The 17095-nt window shown below is 38.1% G+C and overlaps 1 pseudogene; it reads left to right on the forward strand.

The window, feature by feature from the left end:
• Positions 1-16189: 16189 nt before the first annotated feature.
• On the forward strand, positions 16190-16870 carry LOC102840216 (annotated as a pseudogene).
• The last annotated feature ends 225 nt before the right edge of the window (positions 16871-17095 follow it).

Raw genomic sequence — 17095 nt, forward strand, 5'->3', positions numbered from 1 at the left:
GATCATTTGTAACACAGAGAAATTCTCCCAGACAGTGGCAGATTTTGCTTCTCTGAGAGGAGCTGCCTCGGGAAGTTCTTTCTCTGAGTTCTTTCTTGGGTAAATACAAATGAATCATGAGGATTGGAAGACCAGTACTAAGCGAAAAGAAGAGAAGCAAATACAAGCTTTTACTGTCAAGTGATTGATAGTTTACATGGGAGAACATGGGTTTTACACTCATTGTTTCACTGCAATGATTACAATCTCCTCCGTACATCATCATTCAATAGTATTTGCTTCTATTCTCTCTGGTGATTTTTTGTTTGTTTGTTTGTGGGTGTGGGGTGAGGTTGGTGTACACAGAAACACTCAAGAATATATAATCATTTAAACAACCAAAGGGCACATTCTGCAAGGCTGCCTCCTGACCCCCAGGACACAGCCTTTCTCAGAGTCCTCAGAGTTCTATCTCTCTCTCCATCCCTAGTGTTACTGCTTCTCTGGATAGGGTCCCACATTCTGCCCATGCTCTTCTCCCATGATGGTCCTAGGGCCCTCTATTCCTGGACTGTAAGATTGACTACTCCCTCCTTTTTGTTACAAAACTTCTACCTTTACAGCTGTGACAGTCGCAATTATTCATGATAACAATTGTTGTTGTTGTTGTTAAGTGCTGTCAAGTCATGTCTGACCCATAGCAACCCTGTATAGGGTTTTCTAGGAGCAGCTGGTGAGTTTGAACTGTTGACCTTGCAGCTCAAATTGCTTTGCAGTCTGGTGCACTAACCCACAGTACCACACCAGGACTCCGTTGATAACAATTGTTGTTGTTGTTATGTGTGGAGTCGGTTCCGACTCATAGTGACCCTGTACAGCGTTTCCAAGACTGTAAATCTTTAAGGGAGCAGAAAGCCTCATCTTTGTCCCATGGAACAGCTGACAGTTTCGAACTGCTGACCTTGCAGCTCACAGCCCGATTCATAACCACTATGCTACCAGGGATCATAAGAATCTCATCTCCATCTCTTTTCACCAGACCCATCTAGATAAGATGAAAGTATTCAGTGGGGATTCTACCTCCCCCACACACTCTGAAACTAAACTCCCTCTTGAAAACTTGTAAGCCAGTCACTTTGTGCTTTTATAGTGTAACATTGGCATTGACTCATCTGCTGGAGGATTCCAATGTTTTAGGTGGGGTTGGGAAAAGAAAAGAGAGGGTCTGGTAGATCTTGGGTCTGGTAGGTAGATCTCTGTCTACAACCAGCAAACAAACAATTCACTTGTTGCTCCTGGGAACATTTGGCCCACCTAAAGTTCAGATAGAGCCCTGGTGTGGTGCTGTGGGCTAATGCGTCAGACTGCAAAGTCGTTTGAACTGCAAGGTAGGTGGCTCAAGCTCACCAGCTGCTCCTTGGAAACCATATACAGGGTCGCTATGGGTCAGAATCGACTCGACAGTATTTAACAACAACAAAGTTCAGATAAACCAAAATCCACTGAGTTGATTCCGACTCATAGCAACCTTATATAGGATTTCTGAGACTGCAAATCTTGATGGGAGCAGACAGCCTTAACGTCTTCCCTCAGAGCTGATGGAAGATTTGAACCACTAACCTTGTGATTAGTAGTCCAGTGCTTATCCTACAGTGCCACCGGACATAAAAAAAAAAAAAAAGTCCTGATCTTTGTTTCAGTTTCCCAGATTGGAAGTAAATTAACAAAGCAAGTTTAAGTATTTTTCCCATATTTTCACTTTTCAGTAGTTATCCTCTGATCCTCCAGTTCTTCTTCTTCTTCTTTTTAAATTATTATTATTATGGTAAAAATATATACATGACAAAACAGTTGTCATTTAACAATCTTTAAATGTACAATTCAGTGACATTGATTATGTTCATTATGTAGTGCAACCATCACCACTCTCGTTTTCCAAATAACAGACAGTGTTCCCTCAGCTACAACTTACCCTCTTTCCCTCTCCCTTCCATTCCTGCTAATTACTAATAGACTCTGGTCTCTATGCATTGTTGTGGTTGTTGTTAACTGCTGTTGAGTCAATTCTGACCCAGAGCGACCCTGCATAGGGTTTCCGAGGAGCAATTGGTGAGCTTGAACCACTGACCTTGTACTTCAAATGGCTTTGCAGTCTAGTGCATTAACCCACAGCACCACACCAGGACTCCCTCTATACATTAGCTTATTTCATATCAGTGGAATGATAGAGTATTTGTCCTATTATGTTGACTTATTTCACTCGACATAATGAAATATGTTCATTTCTTTTTATTGATGAGTACTATTCCCTACTTTAAAATAAAATAATGAAATTGTTGTTGTTGTTGTTGTTAAGTGCCGTCAAGTCAGTTCTTGACCTATATAGGGTCTTCAAGGAGCGGCTGGTAGGTTTGAGCTACCGAAGTTGCAGCTCAAACTCACCTTGCAGTCCAGTACATTATCCTGCTGTACCACACCAGGACTCCAAAATAATAAAATAGTGTCCACTTATTCATTTTTCTGTTTCTTTTTCAATTTCACAAGAAATATGACTATATTCACATTATGAAAGTACAAACATTATAGTCATATGTAGAATAAATGTGGAAGACCTTTCACTTATCCTTCTAGTCCCACTACCTCTCCAAAGGAGAGAATTTTACCAATAGCTTGACATCTGTCCTTTCAGTTGATCATATGTACATATACACATAGGTATTTGTTTACTCTGCAGGAATGTGATATTATTCTCATGTCAAACTTCAAGATATAGATGAAAATTTTTATAATATACCATTATTTTAAGATTCTCATTTCTAGTAACATCTGGATTCTAGAGTGTAAAATATATAATCCAACATGTTTTTTCAAGCACGCTTATCTTCTGCTCCTATTTAATAGTAAAAATAGAGCAGGGTTGGGTCTTTATGAACAAATCATGGTATTATTTCTTTTCATTTAGAAGCTGTATGTCCTAATTGAAGAAGTAATAAGCTTTCTGGTGCTTTGGTAGAATAGTCTTCAAAATTCTTGAAATTGCTAATTCAGTTAGAGAATTCCAAATTCATGAGTTCTTTCAGGTACTTGACTATAGAAAGATTAATGACCTAGCATTTCCGTTTTAGTTGCATGTCTACAAGTGGAATGGGACCCACCCATAATTAATGAAACAATGTTGGCTTGATAGGCCAGTAGGTTGTTTACTATGGAGAAAATAAATATATTAGCTCTAAAAACAAAATAAGCAAAAGCAAGGATTTTCTGTTCAAGAAAACTTGAACAAATCCAAACTTCTTGTTAAGTGGTGTCGAGTCAATTTCAATTCACAGTGACCCTGTATAGGACTTCCAAGGTGCAGTTGGTGAGTTTGAACCATTAACCTTGTGGTTAGCAATCCAGTACTTGACCTAGAGTGCCACACCAGAACTCTGAATCCAAACCAAATAAAAAGGCATGATGTTCCCCCCAGTGAAAGAGATTCCTAACTTTTATAGGCACTTTCAATCATGGTGCCTTACTCATTTACTTGCAAAATAATTTCATTTGCTAAAAATGATCTGCCTTCAACCCCTTAGAGATAAGACAACTCTGTAGGACCTATTCTTCCCAGAAAATGTTGGAAGTTCAATCTTTCAAGAGACTTAATAGAGCCAGCCATTGAAGTTGTTCTACAATATATAGGGATTAAGACTTTGAAAATTCAAGTTGGGAGTCTGTTTGAAGCACTTTTTAAAATTTCCCTGCAATGCCCACATATGCATTGGGCATGTGGTAAGGATTATTTCACCTGTAATAAATGGAACAAGAGGCCAAAGGAAGCATCTGAACTCAGTTTTACTTCTATATTATCTCTATGTCAGTGACAGCCATGTTAATATTTTTGGTCATCTATTAGTTCCATGCTTGGATTTGTACATTCCCCTCCATGTGAATGTCTCACAGGCATAGCAAACAGAAGATTCCAAATGACTAATTCTTGGTGTTGCATTTCCTCCATCTTACACATTTCTCAGTTCCAAAGATTCCATTTTCATAAAGACTCCACCCTCTGCCCAGTTGCTGAAGTAAAAAATATTAGACTTATTCTTGACTCCTATCTTTTGCTCAAACCCCCATTCCTCATTCACCAACAAAACTTGACTCTGTCTCCAAAATAGATCTTAATTTTGTCCATTTCCATTCTACTCCAAGCTACCTTTACTTCACTGTTACAACAGTTTCCTAAATGGTCTTCCTACATTTAATTTCAGTGTCTTATTGCCCATTTTCCTGAGAGCTCCAGAATGATCTTAAAATGTTACAATAGCTTCCTATTGCACTTAACAACTGCATATGGCTAATCCATAGAATGCCCATCTGCCCTGGTTTGTCAAAGACAGTTCTGATTGTATCTGTTGACACTGTTCTTATTAAAGCAGTTCCTTGCATTCTCATGTGATCCCAGTTTGGATAATATGCTATGATTACCTGTAAGGCCTCATGTGCTTTGCCTTTTACCCATGTCTTCAACATTGCTGGGCTGTTCTGTTCCTTGTTCACTCCATTACAAGCACATTGATTATCTTTTTGCTCCTCAAGCATATCAAGGCCTTTACTTCTCCAAGATTTCCATGCTTGCTTTTTCTTCACTCTACATCTGCCTATTTCTTTCCCTGTCTTCAGTTTCTGCTTAAATATCACCCCCTGAGAGAACCCTTCTCTGACCATCTGCACATGGTAGAGAAGGTCCATAGTCCTTAAACTCTTTAATACCACCTTATTTTTTTTTCTGTTATTACAAATATGCTTTCATTTGCATATTTACTGATGCAATACAGAGATTTTCCTATAAACAACTAGTTCCAAATGGGGAGAAGACATGCTTAATCAAGATGGTATTTATTGGTCCAGTTGTGAAGATGTTTTCTTTTTCTTTTAGGTTGAGGCTGTAGTTTTTGATCTTCATCAGCAAGTGCTTAAGTCCTCTTCACTCTCAGCAAGCAAGGTTGTATCATCTACATATTAAGGATATATGCATGCGCCTTCCTTCAATCCTGATGCTGTGTTCTTCACGTAGTTCAACTTCTCAGATTATTTGCTCAGCGTGTGGATTGAATAAATTTGGTGCAAGCATACAATTCTAATGCACATGTTTACTGATTTATATCATTTCTTATCGCCTTGTTCTGTTTAAACTGCTGCCTCTTGATCTATGTACAAGTTCCACATAAACATAATTAAGTCTTCTGGTCTATGTATGGACACACATAAGCATAATTAATTCCCATTCTTCACAACATCATCATAGTTTGTTATGATCCACACAATTGAATGCCCTTGTATAAGCAATAAAATACAAGTAAACCTCCTTCTGTTATTCTCTGCTGTCAGCCGAGAGCCATCTGACATCAGTAATGACATCCCTAGTTCCACGTCTTCTTCTGAATCTGGCTTGGATTCCTGGTAGCTCCTTGTTAATGTATTGCTTCAACTGTTTTTGAATTAGCTTCAGCAAAATTTTATTTGTGTGTGACGTTATTGATATCGTTAGATAATATCTGCATTCTCTTGGGTCACCTCTCTTTGGAATGGACACAAATATGGATTTCTTCCAGTCAGTTGGCCAGGTAGTTGTCTTCCAAAGGTCTTGGCGTAGCCTAATGAATGACTCAAGGATGGTATCAATTTGTTGAAACATCACAACTGGTCTTCTATCAATTCTTAGAGGTTTTTGGTTTTTGTTGTTTTTTTTCACTACTGTCTTCAGTGCAGCTTGGACTTCTTCCTTCAGTACCATCAATTCTTGAATACATGCTGCCTCTTGAAATGGCTGAACATCAATCAGTTCTTTCTGGTACAATGACTGTATGTATTCCTTCCACCTTGTTTTTCTGCTTCTGCATCATTCAATATTTTGCCCAAAGAATGTTTCAATATTGTAACTTGAGACTTGAATTTTTTCTTCAATTTTTCAACTTGAAAAATGCATGTGTTTGGTTTTTTTTTTTCCTTTTTGTTTTTTAACTCTAGGTCTTTGCACATTTCATTATAGCACTTTGTCTTCCTGAGCTTACATTTGAAATCTTCTGCTCAGCTCTTCATCATTCCATTAAGCAGACCAGTGATACATGGCCAGATGTGTATTTTAGGTAGATTATTCTAGCAGTTGTGTGGATAATGAATTTGAGTGAGCGAGACTAAAATTTGAAAGTAAGAGAACAAGAAGAGAAAAGCTGACTGCATGGGGATAGAACACAGGTTTCTGGTGGAGGTGACAAAGACTATGACGTTACTCAACTCTGTTGAGGACAACAACCAGACAAACCAATCTGCATGAGGAAGGAGTGAAAAGCTCCATGTTATATATGTTGAGTGTGAGTTTATGTGGACCATCCAGATACAGATGCCCAGGAGACAGCTAGTTACATGAATGTTACATACAGCAGAGATGGTCATGCTAGAGGCACACAATCTTAAGCATCAGCAGAGGATTAATGAGAATAGAATAGTTTAACCAGAAAGACCAACTAGAGTGAAAAGAAGAGTTAACCAGAGAAGACCTGAGGGAATAACAAAGTTAGGGTTGAATGGACAAAGAAAAGCTTATGAAATCACTAAAAAAGACAATAACTAGGAAATTATAGTGTAATTAAAGCTATGTGAGTATAGAATTCATGAAGTCCCAGGTCCATGGGCCAACTGTAGCAGAAAGATCAAGCAAGACAATAACAGAGCCATGCTCATTGGTGGTTTAGAACAATATCATAGTATAGACTGGAGAAGAATTTGGCATAGCTAGATTACAGAGGGCTCAAAGGGGAATTGGAAATGCTTTTTCATGCCCAATTAGAAAGTAAAAATTAGTTTTTTATAATTAAGTAGAAAGAGCAAAATATAGCTTTTTCTAGAATTCAGTTGAGAAGTGAACAAGAAGGATAATGCTATAATGAAGCAGAGTTGAGAAAGTTAGTTTGATTTAGCACAGGGGAGACCTGAACATGTTTATGGACAGAGAGAATAAAGCTGTTGAGGCTAGAAATTGAAGACACAGGTTACTAATCATCACAGAAATGTTATGGAACATAAAGAAAAAATATTATGAAGAGAGCAAGTACTATTTCTTTTCTCTTTCTTACTATTTCTCCAAACACTATAGAATATTGATATCACAGGACAAACATCGACAAAGAATGCCCAGGTTGAAATGACTAAGATCTTCAGCAAAATACAAATTGCCATTCCTGTGTTTACTGCCACAGGTTGGATGAATGAGATGAAGTGTCCTGGCTTGGACCTACTGTCCCTCCAAATAATTGGTAAGGCATCAGTACAATACACACACAAAGGAGCACAGAGACAGAGGGTTAAGCAAGAAAGAAGATTTAATAGCGCAGAGCATTGATGTTCTTGTAGAGAGAAGGGGCTTCCACCTCAGGAGTGAAGGGCAGAGCCAACTGATCACCTAGACTAGGCTTTTATGTGCTAGTTGAATGGGCCTTGACTTCCAGTGTCCTCAGCAGTCTTTTTGGATGGTTTCCCCTACTAATCACTTAGGGTAGGTGTTCAGGTCCCATTCGGAAGGATTTGGCCCCCTATGCTGGTGTCAGTGTCTCTGGAGGTTTAGGTCTCAGAGTGATTGCACTGTCCAATCCCTGGATGACCTCCTTTTTTGGTATTTCCTTTCTTGGGTTTTGGTAATTGCTCCCCCACAATTCAGTCTGGTATGATGTATTCATGACCTAATCGCAACGCTGATTTATTATTATACTTTTGGGCAATTTGCGGTTTGGCCTTTCCTTCCTTAATCTAACTGCCTAACAGTTACTGATGGAAATATTAATAGCTTTTCTATGTTTAGTAATATGGGACAAAAAACAAGAAATGAATAAGCAAACAAGTATGGGCAATAGTAGTAAGGGGAGCAAGCAAGCAAAAAAAAAAAAAAAGATAAAGAGTAGATCAAACAGACATGATTCCTTTACCAAACTGCTTACAAGTTATCCAGCAATGCACACATGGAAAGTGGACCGTATTGCTTTCTCATCATAGAGATCTTGTGCTCTTTGTCTCAATGCATCCTTCTCTTGTTTTTAAATATATATATATATATATATATATATATATATATATAAAATCGAAGGAAGTTTTTCCCAAATTGTGTTCGTTGGAACACTACTGCCCTTTGGAATGTTGATGTTGTTGCTAAGTACAATCCAGTCAGTTCTGAGTTACAGCTACCCTGTATAGGGTTTCCAAAGAGCAGCTGGTGCATTTAAACCTCTGACCTGGTGGTTAGCAGTCCAGTGCTTATCCTAAAATGCCACACCAGGTTTCCTTGAAATGTTACTAGGGAACTAAAAATAAATGGGGGTGGAGTCTGGAGTCATATTAGTTTATTTGTTTATGTGGCAGGAAGATACATGCTGTGTCCAGCACATCTGTGAGGACCACATATAGACCAACAACGACACTGCACATCCCAGAACTGAGATTGTGGGAAGTGCATCATTTTGATGTTTTCTTAGCTCATGGCATTCATTTATAAGAAAAACATCACATGGACATCACTCACTTGAAATTCAGACTGTATTTAAATTCCAAATCCAAACTAGATACTTTAGAAATCACAGCTCTCAAGGAGCTTACAGTTAAGTTGGGTAATAAGATATTTACATTTACAAATGGCATAAAAGTGAAACTGTGCTACATATTAAATATGAACCATGAGAAGGCAGTACCTGACGAAAAGGCAAAAGACAAGGTGGGATGTGTCACGTCTAATTGCATGCATAAATTGAATCACTCCCCACAAGCATATGTGTTACACCAAGCTCTAGTCCCACCAACAGGACAGCCAGAACTGCTTCCCTCCTTCCAAGATACAAAGAAAAGAGTTGAGATTAAATTGTTACTTTCACAAATCAAGTAACAGTTGAGAGAACAGCCTTCTCCACATCCCTCTAAAATGCCAGTCTTCTAGCTCCAGATGAGCTTGGATCTCTAAGCAAAAGTGTGGTCTAAAGGAGAAATCAGTCACTCAGCCTGGATCTCAGAAATCCCATCTGACACCAGCACTCAGCCATCTGCTAACATCTAGGCATTCCTGACATGCTTTGTTGATGAGTCATCCTTGGCGGTCTCATATTTGTGCAGTTCTTGGCTTTATTTTCATTCTCATTTTTTTCCCCAGTTAGAAAAACTTCCTGGTGTTGCTCTTCCTGTAAAAGCATTATTAATAATAAGTCCTTGATTAGATTCAAATTTCAATAGGGGACAATAAACAGGTTGTTTTGTTCTTTCTTTCCAGATGAGAATGCAGGGAAAAGAGTGGTCGCATTGCTTTTTTACATCAAGGAGATTCACCCTGACTTTTGTCCAACAAATTACAGACTGCACAGGGTTTCTCCCTGTGCTTGGCTGCACAAACTTGCATCCTAAATCCCTCTTGAAGTGGGCCACTCAGAACATATCAAAGAGATGGTAGACTGAGGAGTATTGAAAAATTGAAGGCTCCATTCAGCAGCCTCAATTGGATAGTTCTTTACCCAATAAAAATGAGCAACATTTATCAAAATACGCAATGGGGAGGTTTCTTCGAGGCTACAAATTCTAGATGTATAGAAAGACAATGACGTCAGGACATAATTTGGACATAAAAGGCCTAGATAAAAGTGAATAAACTAAAAGGAATGGACAGATGCAAGAACACCATTGCAATTATATAATCTAGGCATCCAATTTCAACAAAATATTATCAGGGCTTTGTTGTTGTTGTTGTTTAGTACCCTGGAGTTGGTTCTGACTCATAGGGACCCTGCACAGGGTTTCCGAGGCTATAAATCTTTACAGGAGAAGAATGCCTCATCTTTCTCTCGCGAAACAGCTGGTAGTTTCAAACTGCTGACCTTGAGGTTGGCAGCCCGACGCGTAACCACTACACTACCAGAGCTAATAGCCATATATCCCTGGGTAGCACAAATGGTTTATGCTCAATGTTAATGTGAAGTCGGTGGTTCAAACACAGCCAGTGGCACCAAGGAAGAAAGGCCCTGAGGATCTGCAAAGGTAAAGAAAACTGTAGGGAGCAGTCCTGCTCTGTAACACCTGAGGTTGCCTTGACTTGGAGTCAACTTGATAGAAGTGACTTTTGGTTTGGGCTTTGGTTACCTTATCCTCAACAAGTGAAGCCTCTTACATATGTGTCATAAATGTATTTTCCATGCTGTTTAATGAGGAATATTTCATTTATTGTGTTTGTTTGTCCTCATTCTTTCCAAGATGTATTTGTGGCTGAACAGTTTAGTTAACAAATGATACTTCAGATGCTACAAGAAAGTGTTCAGCAGATTAGCAAATGCTTGTAACTGTCAGCAATTGTCACAGAAGGCCCAAATGGAGTTCACAGCAACAGAAGAAGAGACTTAACACATATAAATATTCCATATATTTTTATAGCTAGATATAAAATGGTAACATGTATGGATTACAACATATGTCTGTATGTTGTTGTTGTTAAGTGCTGATTCATAGTGATGCTGTGCAGGGTCCCAAGGAGCGACTAGTGAGTCTGAACCACTGACTTTGTGGTTCAAACAGACCTTGCAGTCTAGTGCTTAACTCCACAGCACCACACCAGGACTCCTATATGGTGGTGGTGGTGGCTGTGTGCTGTGGAGTCGGTTCCGACTCCAGTATAGGGTTTCCAAGTATAGCGACCCAGTATAGGGTTTCCAAGGCTGTAAATCTCTACAGGAGCATGACTCCCTATATAGATACATGGAAATACTTTTATAACCTCTCATAAATGTGTATATAAAAATAAACAAGCATGCACATATGGGGAAAGAGTAGAAAATGAAAATAATTTAATAGAACTATAGGAACAAGTAGTTCAACTTTATAGTTCTTCATTGCCATTGAGTTGATATTGACTCATGACAACCCCATAGTTGTCTAGGAAACTATGAGTTTTGTAGGTCTTATATTATCCCAAATAATGTTCTTGAGCATAGAAAAGAAAGTGTTCTTAACTTTAAAGAGCATGAAGCAAAGTAATAATTTATAAATGATCCAAATAACTGTGGCTTACACAACTGCTTCCTACATTCCCAGAGTTCAGTAATTATGAATATATTTTTAGCATTTAGAAGATGCCTCCAAAGGTATTGACAGGGCTGGTGAGGAATGAGTGATAAAATGTGATAACAATGTCTGGGTTGCTATTAGTTATGATATGTTTTGAGTTTAGAAAAGGAATCCTGTACCAAGAAGAACCATTGAGAGGTCCTCACTAGCTACAGTCTCTGAAACACAGAACTCAGGATGGGGAAAAATTGGGAATATTCAGGTGTAATTATGTATAGCAGTACTTTATAAAGTTAAAAATTATACTTCTAAGGATATAAATCTTGGGCAGAAAATGAGTAATATAACTTTGATGGTCAAAAAGTGAATCATTGGCTTCTCCAAGTCCAGACCCATTATACCATTGTTAGGGGACAGGTGATACAGAAGTAAAACTCCATTGCATTGAATAAATTTTGACTCTTCATAACCCTACAAGGAGCATGGTGGCTCTGTAGGATAACGACTGGACCACTAACCACAACGTTGGCAGTTTGAACCCATTCAGCAGGAGAAAGACAAGGCTTTCTACTCCGGTTAAAGATTGGCAGCCTCAGAAACCCTCTATAAGGTCACTTGGAGCCTCAGAAACCCTGTACAGAGTCACTAGGTGCCTCATAAACCCTGTACAGAGTTACTGTGAGGTGAAACCTACTCAATGGTACTTAACAACAAGAGCAACAAACAACACTGTAGGGTTTCCAAAGCTGCAATCTTTATGGAAGTAGATGGCTTCACCTTTCCCCTACAGAGAGACTGTAGGGCTCGAACCATTGACCTTTAGGTTAGCAACCAAACACTTAACCACTGTACCACCAGAGTTCATTTCTATGCAGGTCAAATTTGAAAAATGCATTTACGTGATTAAAAAGCATATGCTGAGTGTAATGTTTGATATGTCTCTGTTATAACAAACTTGTTAATTGTTATTCAAAACTCAAATCTCCATATCCTTATTGACTGATTTATAGAGAAAGAGAGATGGAATACTGTTTTACACCTGATGGTGGACTTCTATTTCCTGTTGTTTTAGCAATTTTTGCCTTACATGTGGATTTTCTATATGCAAATAAATATATATGTGTATTGGATGTATACACATATATATGCATATATTGACATATACATATATAGACATATGTGGAAATCCTGGTGTGGCACTGTAGTATAAGCACTGAACTGCAAGGTCGATTTGAATCACAAGACTTATGGTTAAAATCTACAAGTTGCTCCTTGGAAACCTTATAACAGGCTTGCTATGAGTCACAATTGTGAGAAATAACTCTTAGGATGGTCCATCTTCAGGAATGAGGGGGGTCCCAGAAGTGGCAGGCTAGTGTACAAGAGAAGCTCATGAGGGAAGGAACTTGTTCACCTAACTAGGAACTAGGTTCCTAGTTAAGAAGAAGGCAATAGGTGGCATCCAGGAAAAGATTGCCAACCCCACAGTACACAGTCAGTGAGGAACCAGGGACAGACCGGCTCCTACTAGGAGATAAATTCTTTGTGAACCAGCTGCACAGTGCATGTGCCCATGTCTTCTGGGTTTGGCACCTGAGTTTGCAAAATTGAGTAAAAACCCTCACTCTTGCTAAAATGAGATTGGATTTCTTGAGTGTACTAGTTATAACTCACTGGTGACCTCATACAGGTTAAGACAGTCCACCCACTTCTCCCTCTAGAGAGACCCATGGGGGTAAGGTATTAGTCAGGGGTTTATACAGACCCGCTAGTGCCCAAGAGGGACCGAAGCAGTACCTGGCGCATCCACAACATTTTTCACAGAACCGATTCGACATCACTTAACAACACAACAGATTATCTGTGTGGATTCAGACTGCCAACCATTCAGTTACTAGTCAAGTGCTTAACTGTTTGCTTGTCTCTTTTTCTGTCTCTCTCCATTGAAACCCGTGAGAGCTGTAATTCAACAGAGCTGTCGTATTTCTCTGAGTCTTTGGCAGGGTGCAGTCAGCACTTTTCTGTAGCTTTCTATTTAGTGGAAGATATATGAGTTTTGATTCTTTGGCAGTTTCTACCTTACACAGATTGAACTTTTGCAGGTTTTACTGTGTGTATATAATTATTACGTTGTCCTGGGAAATTACGTATTTTATATAATTTATTATCTTTCTATCTCCAATATTGCTTTTTTAAAAGGCCTTTTTGATTTGATATTAATTAGATCTGGATTTCTTTTCAGTAATATTTGTCTTTTACTGTCAAACTTTCTGCATCATAACTTATGCATATCTCTGGGTGTGGCACTGCGAGTTATTGCACTGACCTGCAAAGTCATTTTAAACCAAAAGGTCAGCAGTTTAAGCTCACCACATGCTCCTTGGAAACCCTATACAGGGTTGCTATGGGTTGGAATTGACTTGACGGCACTTAACAACAACAACAAATGGATCTTTTAAATTCAATATAGTAATCTTTGGACTGCTAAGTTTACTTCATTTATATTTATTGTGAATGCTGATAGATGTATATGTGAAATTATCTATATCATTATTATTTATATCTTTTTTAAGTTTCTAAGTATATCTGTTTCTTCATCATTTTTACTTCTTTGAATTTACTTGCATTTTTCCTCTCATTTCATATTTTATCCCTGCACTAGGAAAAATATAAAAAATAAGTTATAAACTCCTTTTTTTCTTTTGTTAGTAGTTACCATGTAAATTTTCTCATGAGAAAACTAAAGTACCTCTTGAAAACTTGTAAGCCAGTCACTTTGTGTCTTTATAACCCTCCCCCCCCCCATTTTAGGTAGTCAATGTCTAAGTTGCCTATCCCTATCAACCCTGTGTACAGAGGTTATCATTACTTTTGACCTCCTACTTAACAATATGGGCTTATGGTGTGGCGCTGTGGATCAGTACTGGACTGTGAACCACAATGTCAGCAGTTCAAATTTACCAACTGCTCCTCGGAAAGTCTATGCAGGTTCACTATGAGTCAGAGCCAACTCAACAGCACTTAACAACAACAACAATTTAACAATACAGCAGCTAACAACACTATAATCCCAATCAGCCCTTCATCACTCATGTATCATCAACACACGATATTTTTGTTCTATCTTGTACATTTTAAGCAAATTCAAAATTATTATTGTTATTTTGTACAAGTATTGTTTGTGCAAGTTGCTCATATGCTCACCAATGCTTTTATTTACTATTTCTTCTTTCAACTCTGAACTTCTATAGTGACCATTTTCCTTCTGCCTAAAAACTTTTTTTATGCTTTCTTTTACTAAATATTTTTGGAAGTAAATCTCATTATATATAGATTTCCTACAAATCTAACTACTTTACCTTTATTCTTGGAAAGCTTGGCTGGTTATAGAATTTAAGGTCAACTGTTATTGTCTCATAGCACATTGAAAATATCACTTCAAATGGTTTAGGCTTCCATAGCTGCTGCTGCAATATCTAATTGTTATTAATTTGTCAGTAATTTGTTTTCTCTCAGACAAATATTCAGATCAGCTCTGAGTCTTCCATGTACTTCAGTTTTGCTTTGCTATGGTAAGTCTAAATGTTCATAGTTCAAAAACTTTGTCTTGAATAACATTTCTTGTTATCGTGGCTCTGAGATTTGTGAATTTTAGTAGTGCTGAAAATTTTTATTTTCTCTCGAAATATTTCTCTTTTTCCTTTCTTTATCTTCTCTACCATTATAACTCTCCTTTTCTAATACTGGTCCTTCCCCTCACCTCCATATTTCATAAATTATTTTTTATATTTTTTATCTTTGACTCATTACTAGGTAGTTTCTTCAGATCTATCTTCCAATTCATCAATTCTTTCTTCAACTGAGTCTAATATGCCATTTACATTTATTCATTGAATTTAAAATTTTAATTATTGTAGCGTTCACATCAAAGTGATCTATCCTCCTTTTTCAAATTTGTTTTGCCATTTTATAGACTTTTATTCCTTATTAAAAGGAAAGCTGGTAGCATAGTGGTTATGAATCGTGCTGCTAACCTCAGAGTCAGCAGTTCGAAACTACCAGCTGTCCCGTGGGAGAAAGATGAGGCTTTCTGTTCCCATAAAGATTTATAGCCTTGGAAACCCTGTACAGGGTCTATATGAATCGGAACTGACTCCATGGCACATAACAACAACAACAACAATTCCTTATTAACATATTTAAACCAGTTTTATTTTTAAAAACATACTAAGCATATTTTTACTAAAAAACTTCCAATATCAGGATACTGTGTTTTATTTTGGATGGCTGTCATTCATAGTGTTTTATCTCTTAGTATGTTTTGTAAGTCTAAGTAGTGAATTCATGTGCTATGGAAATACTATGTAGTCTATGTTGAACGTCGATCCCTGAAGAAATTATTTTCATTTGATTTTGCAATGTGACTGGGACACTAATAGCATTAACTACTTTAAAATACATTTCTGGCAAGATATACTTTTTTTTTTTTTTTTATCAAATTGTAAATATGAATTTTTGGAGCAAACTCGTATGAAAGATTGATTGTGGTTATGAATTTTGAGGTGTAGTTTTTCCCCTTCCCACATGCCAGATTTAAAGCAGGTAGCAGGTGTGCTGCCTTGATGTTCCCCTTTTATGGGTGAATATGTTTCAGGTTTAAGTCATTAAATAGGTATCACTTATTATATTCTCACCATAGAATGACCCAAGTGTTTTCCTCTGCTTCCCTCATTCTGTAGCCGTGAAAGCAGAATAAATATCACAGTAGTGACTTCTGTGAGGTCTACAAATGGATGATAAAATCAGTGGTCACAGTTTAAGGAAAGACTTTGCTTAGTCTTGAATTATCTCCCCCAAATAATTATTTATTTTAAAGGGGGAGTTAGTACATTTCTAGTGGAGAAGCCCAGAAAACACCAACTTAAACAATCAGATTTAACATCCCTAGTGATCAGACAAAACAGCACCATGTTACTTCTGATATGAGAAGGGAGTATCACTTTTGTGATATTCTTTCCAAAATTGCTTTACTGAAACCTAATCTTAAGAAAATAGCAGACAAACACAAAATGAGGAGCTTTCCAAAGAAATAGCATATCATTGTTCTTTCAAAAATGTCAAGTTCAGAGAGCCTGAGGAAAGTGAAATGGAGGGATGTGTGTCTAACCTAATGGTCTGCAACCTGGTCTAAAATGGGAAGATGGAAGAGTTGAAGGAGAGGATGCTGCATGATAAATCCCTGGCTACTAAAATGGACCAGGACAACAAAACTGTACTGTATTGGGCATGCTCAGCAGGACCCACAGAAATAGTTGAATTCTTGCTACAGCGTGGAGTGCCAGTAAATGATAGAGATGACGCAGGCTGGACTCCTCTTCATATTGCTGCTTCTGCTGGCCGGGATGAGATGGTAAAAGCCCTTCTGGGAAAAGGTGCTCAAGTGAATGCTGTCAGTCAGGATGGCTGTACTCCCATGCATTATGCAGCTTCCAGAAACAGGCACGAGATTGCTGTCGTGTTGCTAGAAGCTGGGGCTAATCCAGATGCTAAGGACCATTTTGAGGCAACAGCAATGCACCAGGCAGCAGCCAAGGGCACCTTGAAGATGATTCATATCCTTCTGTACTACAAAGCATCCACAAATATCCAAGACACTGAGGGTAACACTCCTCTACACTTAGCCTGTGATGAGGAGAGAGTGGAAGAAGCAAAACTGCTGGTGTCCCAAGGAGCAAGTATTTACATTGAACATGAAGAAGAAAACACACCCCTGCAAGTGGTGAAAGGTGGCCTGGGTTTAATACTCAAGAGAATGGTGGAAAGTTAAGCAGCTTAGATTTTTACTTTGTGTGTTTTATGGTTTTCCCCAGTGTCCTGGAAACAAAGGTACTGTGCACAACACATCATCTGTGAATGATGTTTTCTTACCTTCAAAGTTCCTACTGAGGTACTTGTTTTAGGTTTACAACTGCTTTCCAGACCTTGAGTCACTGTTGAAGTTGTGCTACCTTTTTAAAGTGTTGAAGGGCAAAGATGTCAGCTTGAGGACTAA

This window comes from Chrysochloris asiatica, unplaced genomic scaffold, assembly GCF_000296735.1.
Source record: "Chrysochloris asiatica unplaced genomic scaffold, ChrAsi1.0 scaffold00060, whole genome shotgun sequence".
In the NCBI taxonomy this organism is placed as follows: domain Eukaryota; kingdom Metazoa; phylum Chordata; class Mammalia; order Afrosoricida; family Chrysochloridae; genus Chrysochloris; species Chrysochloris asiatica.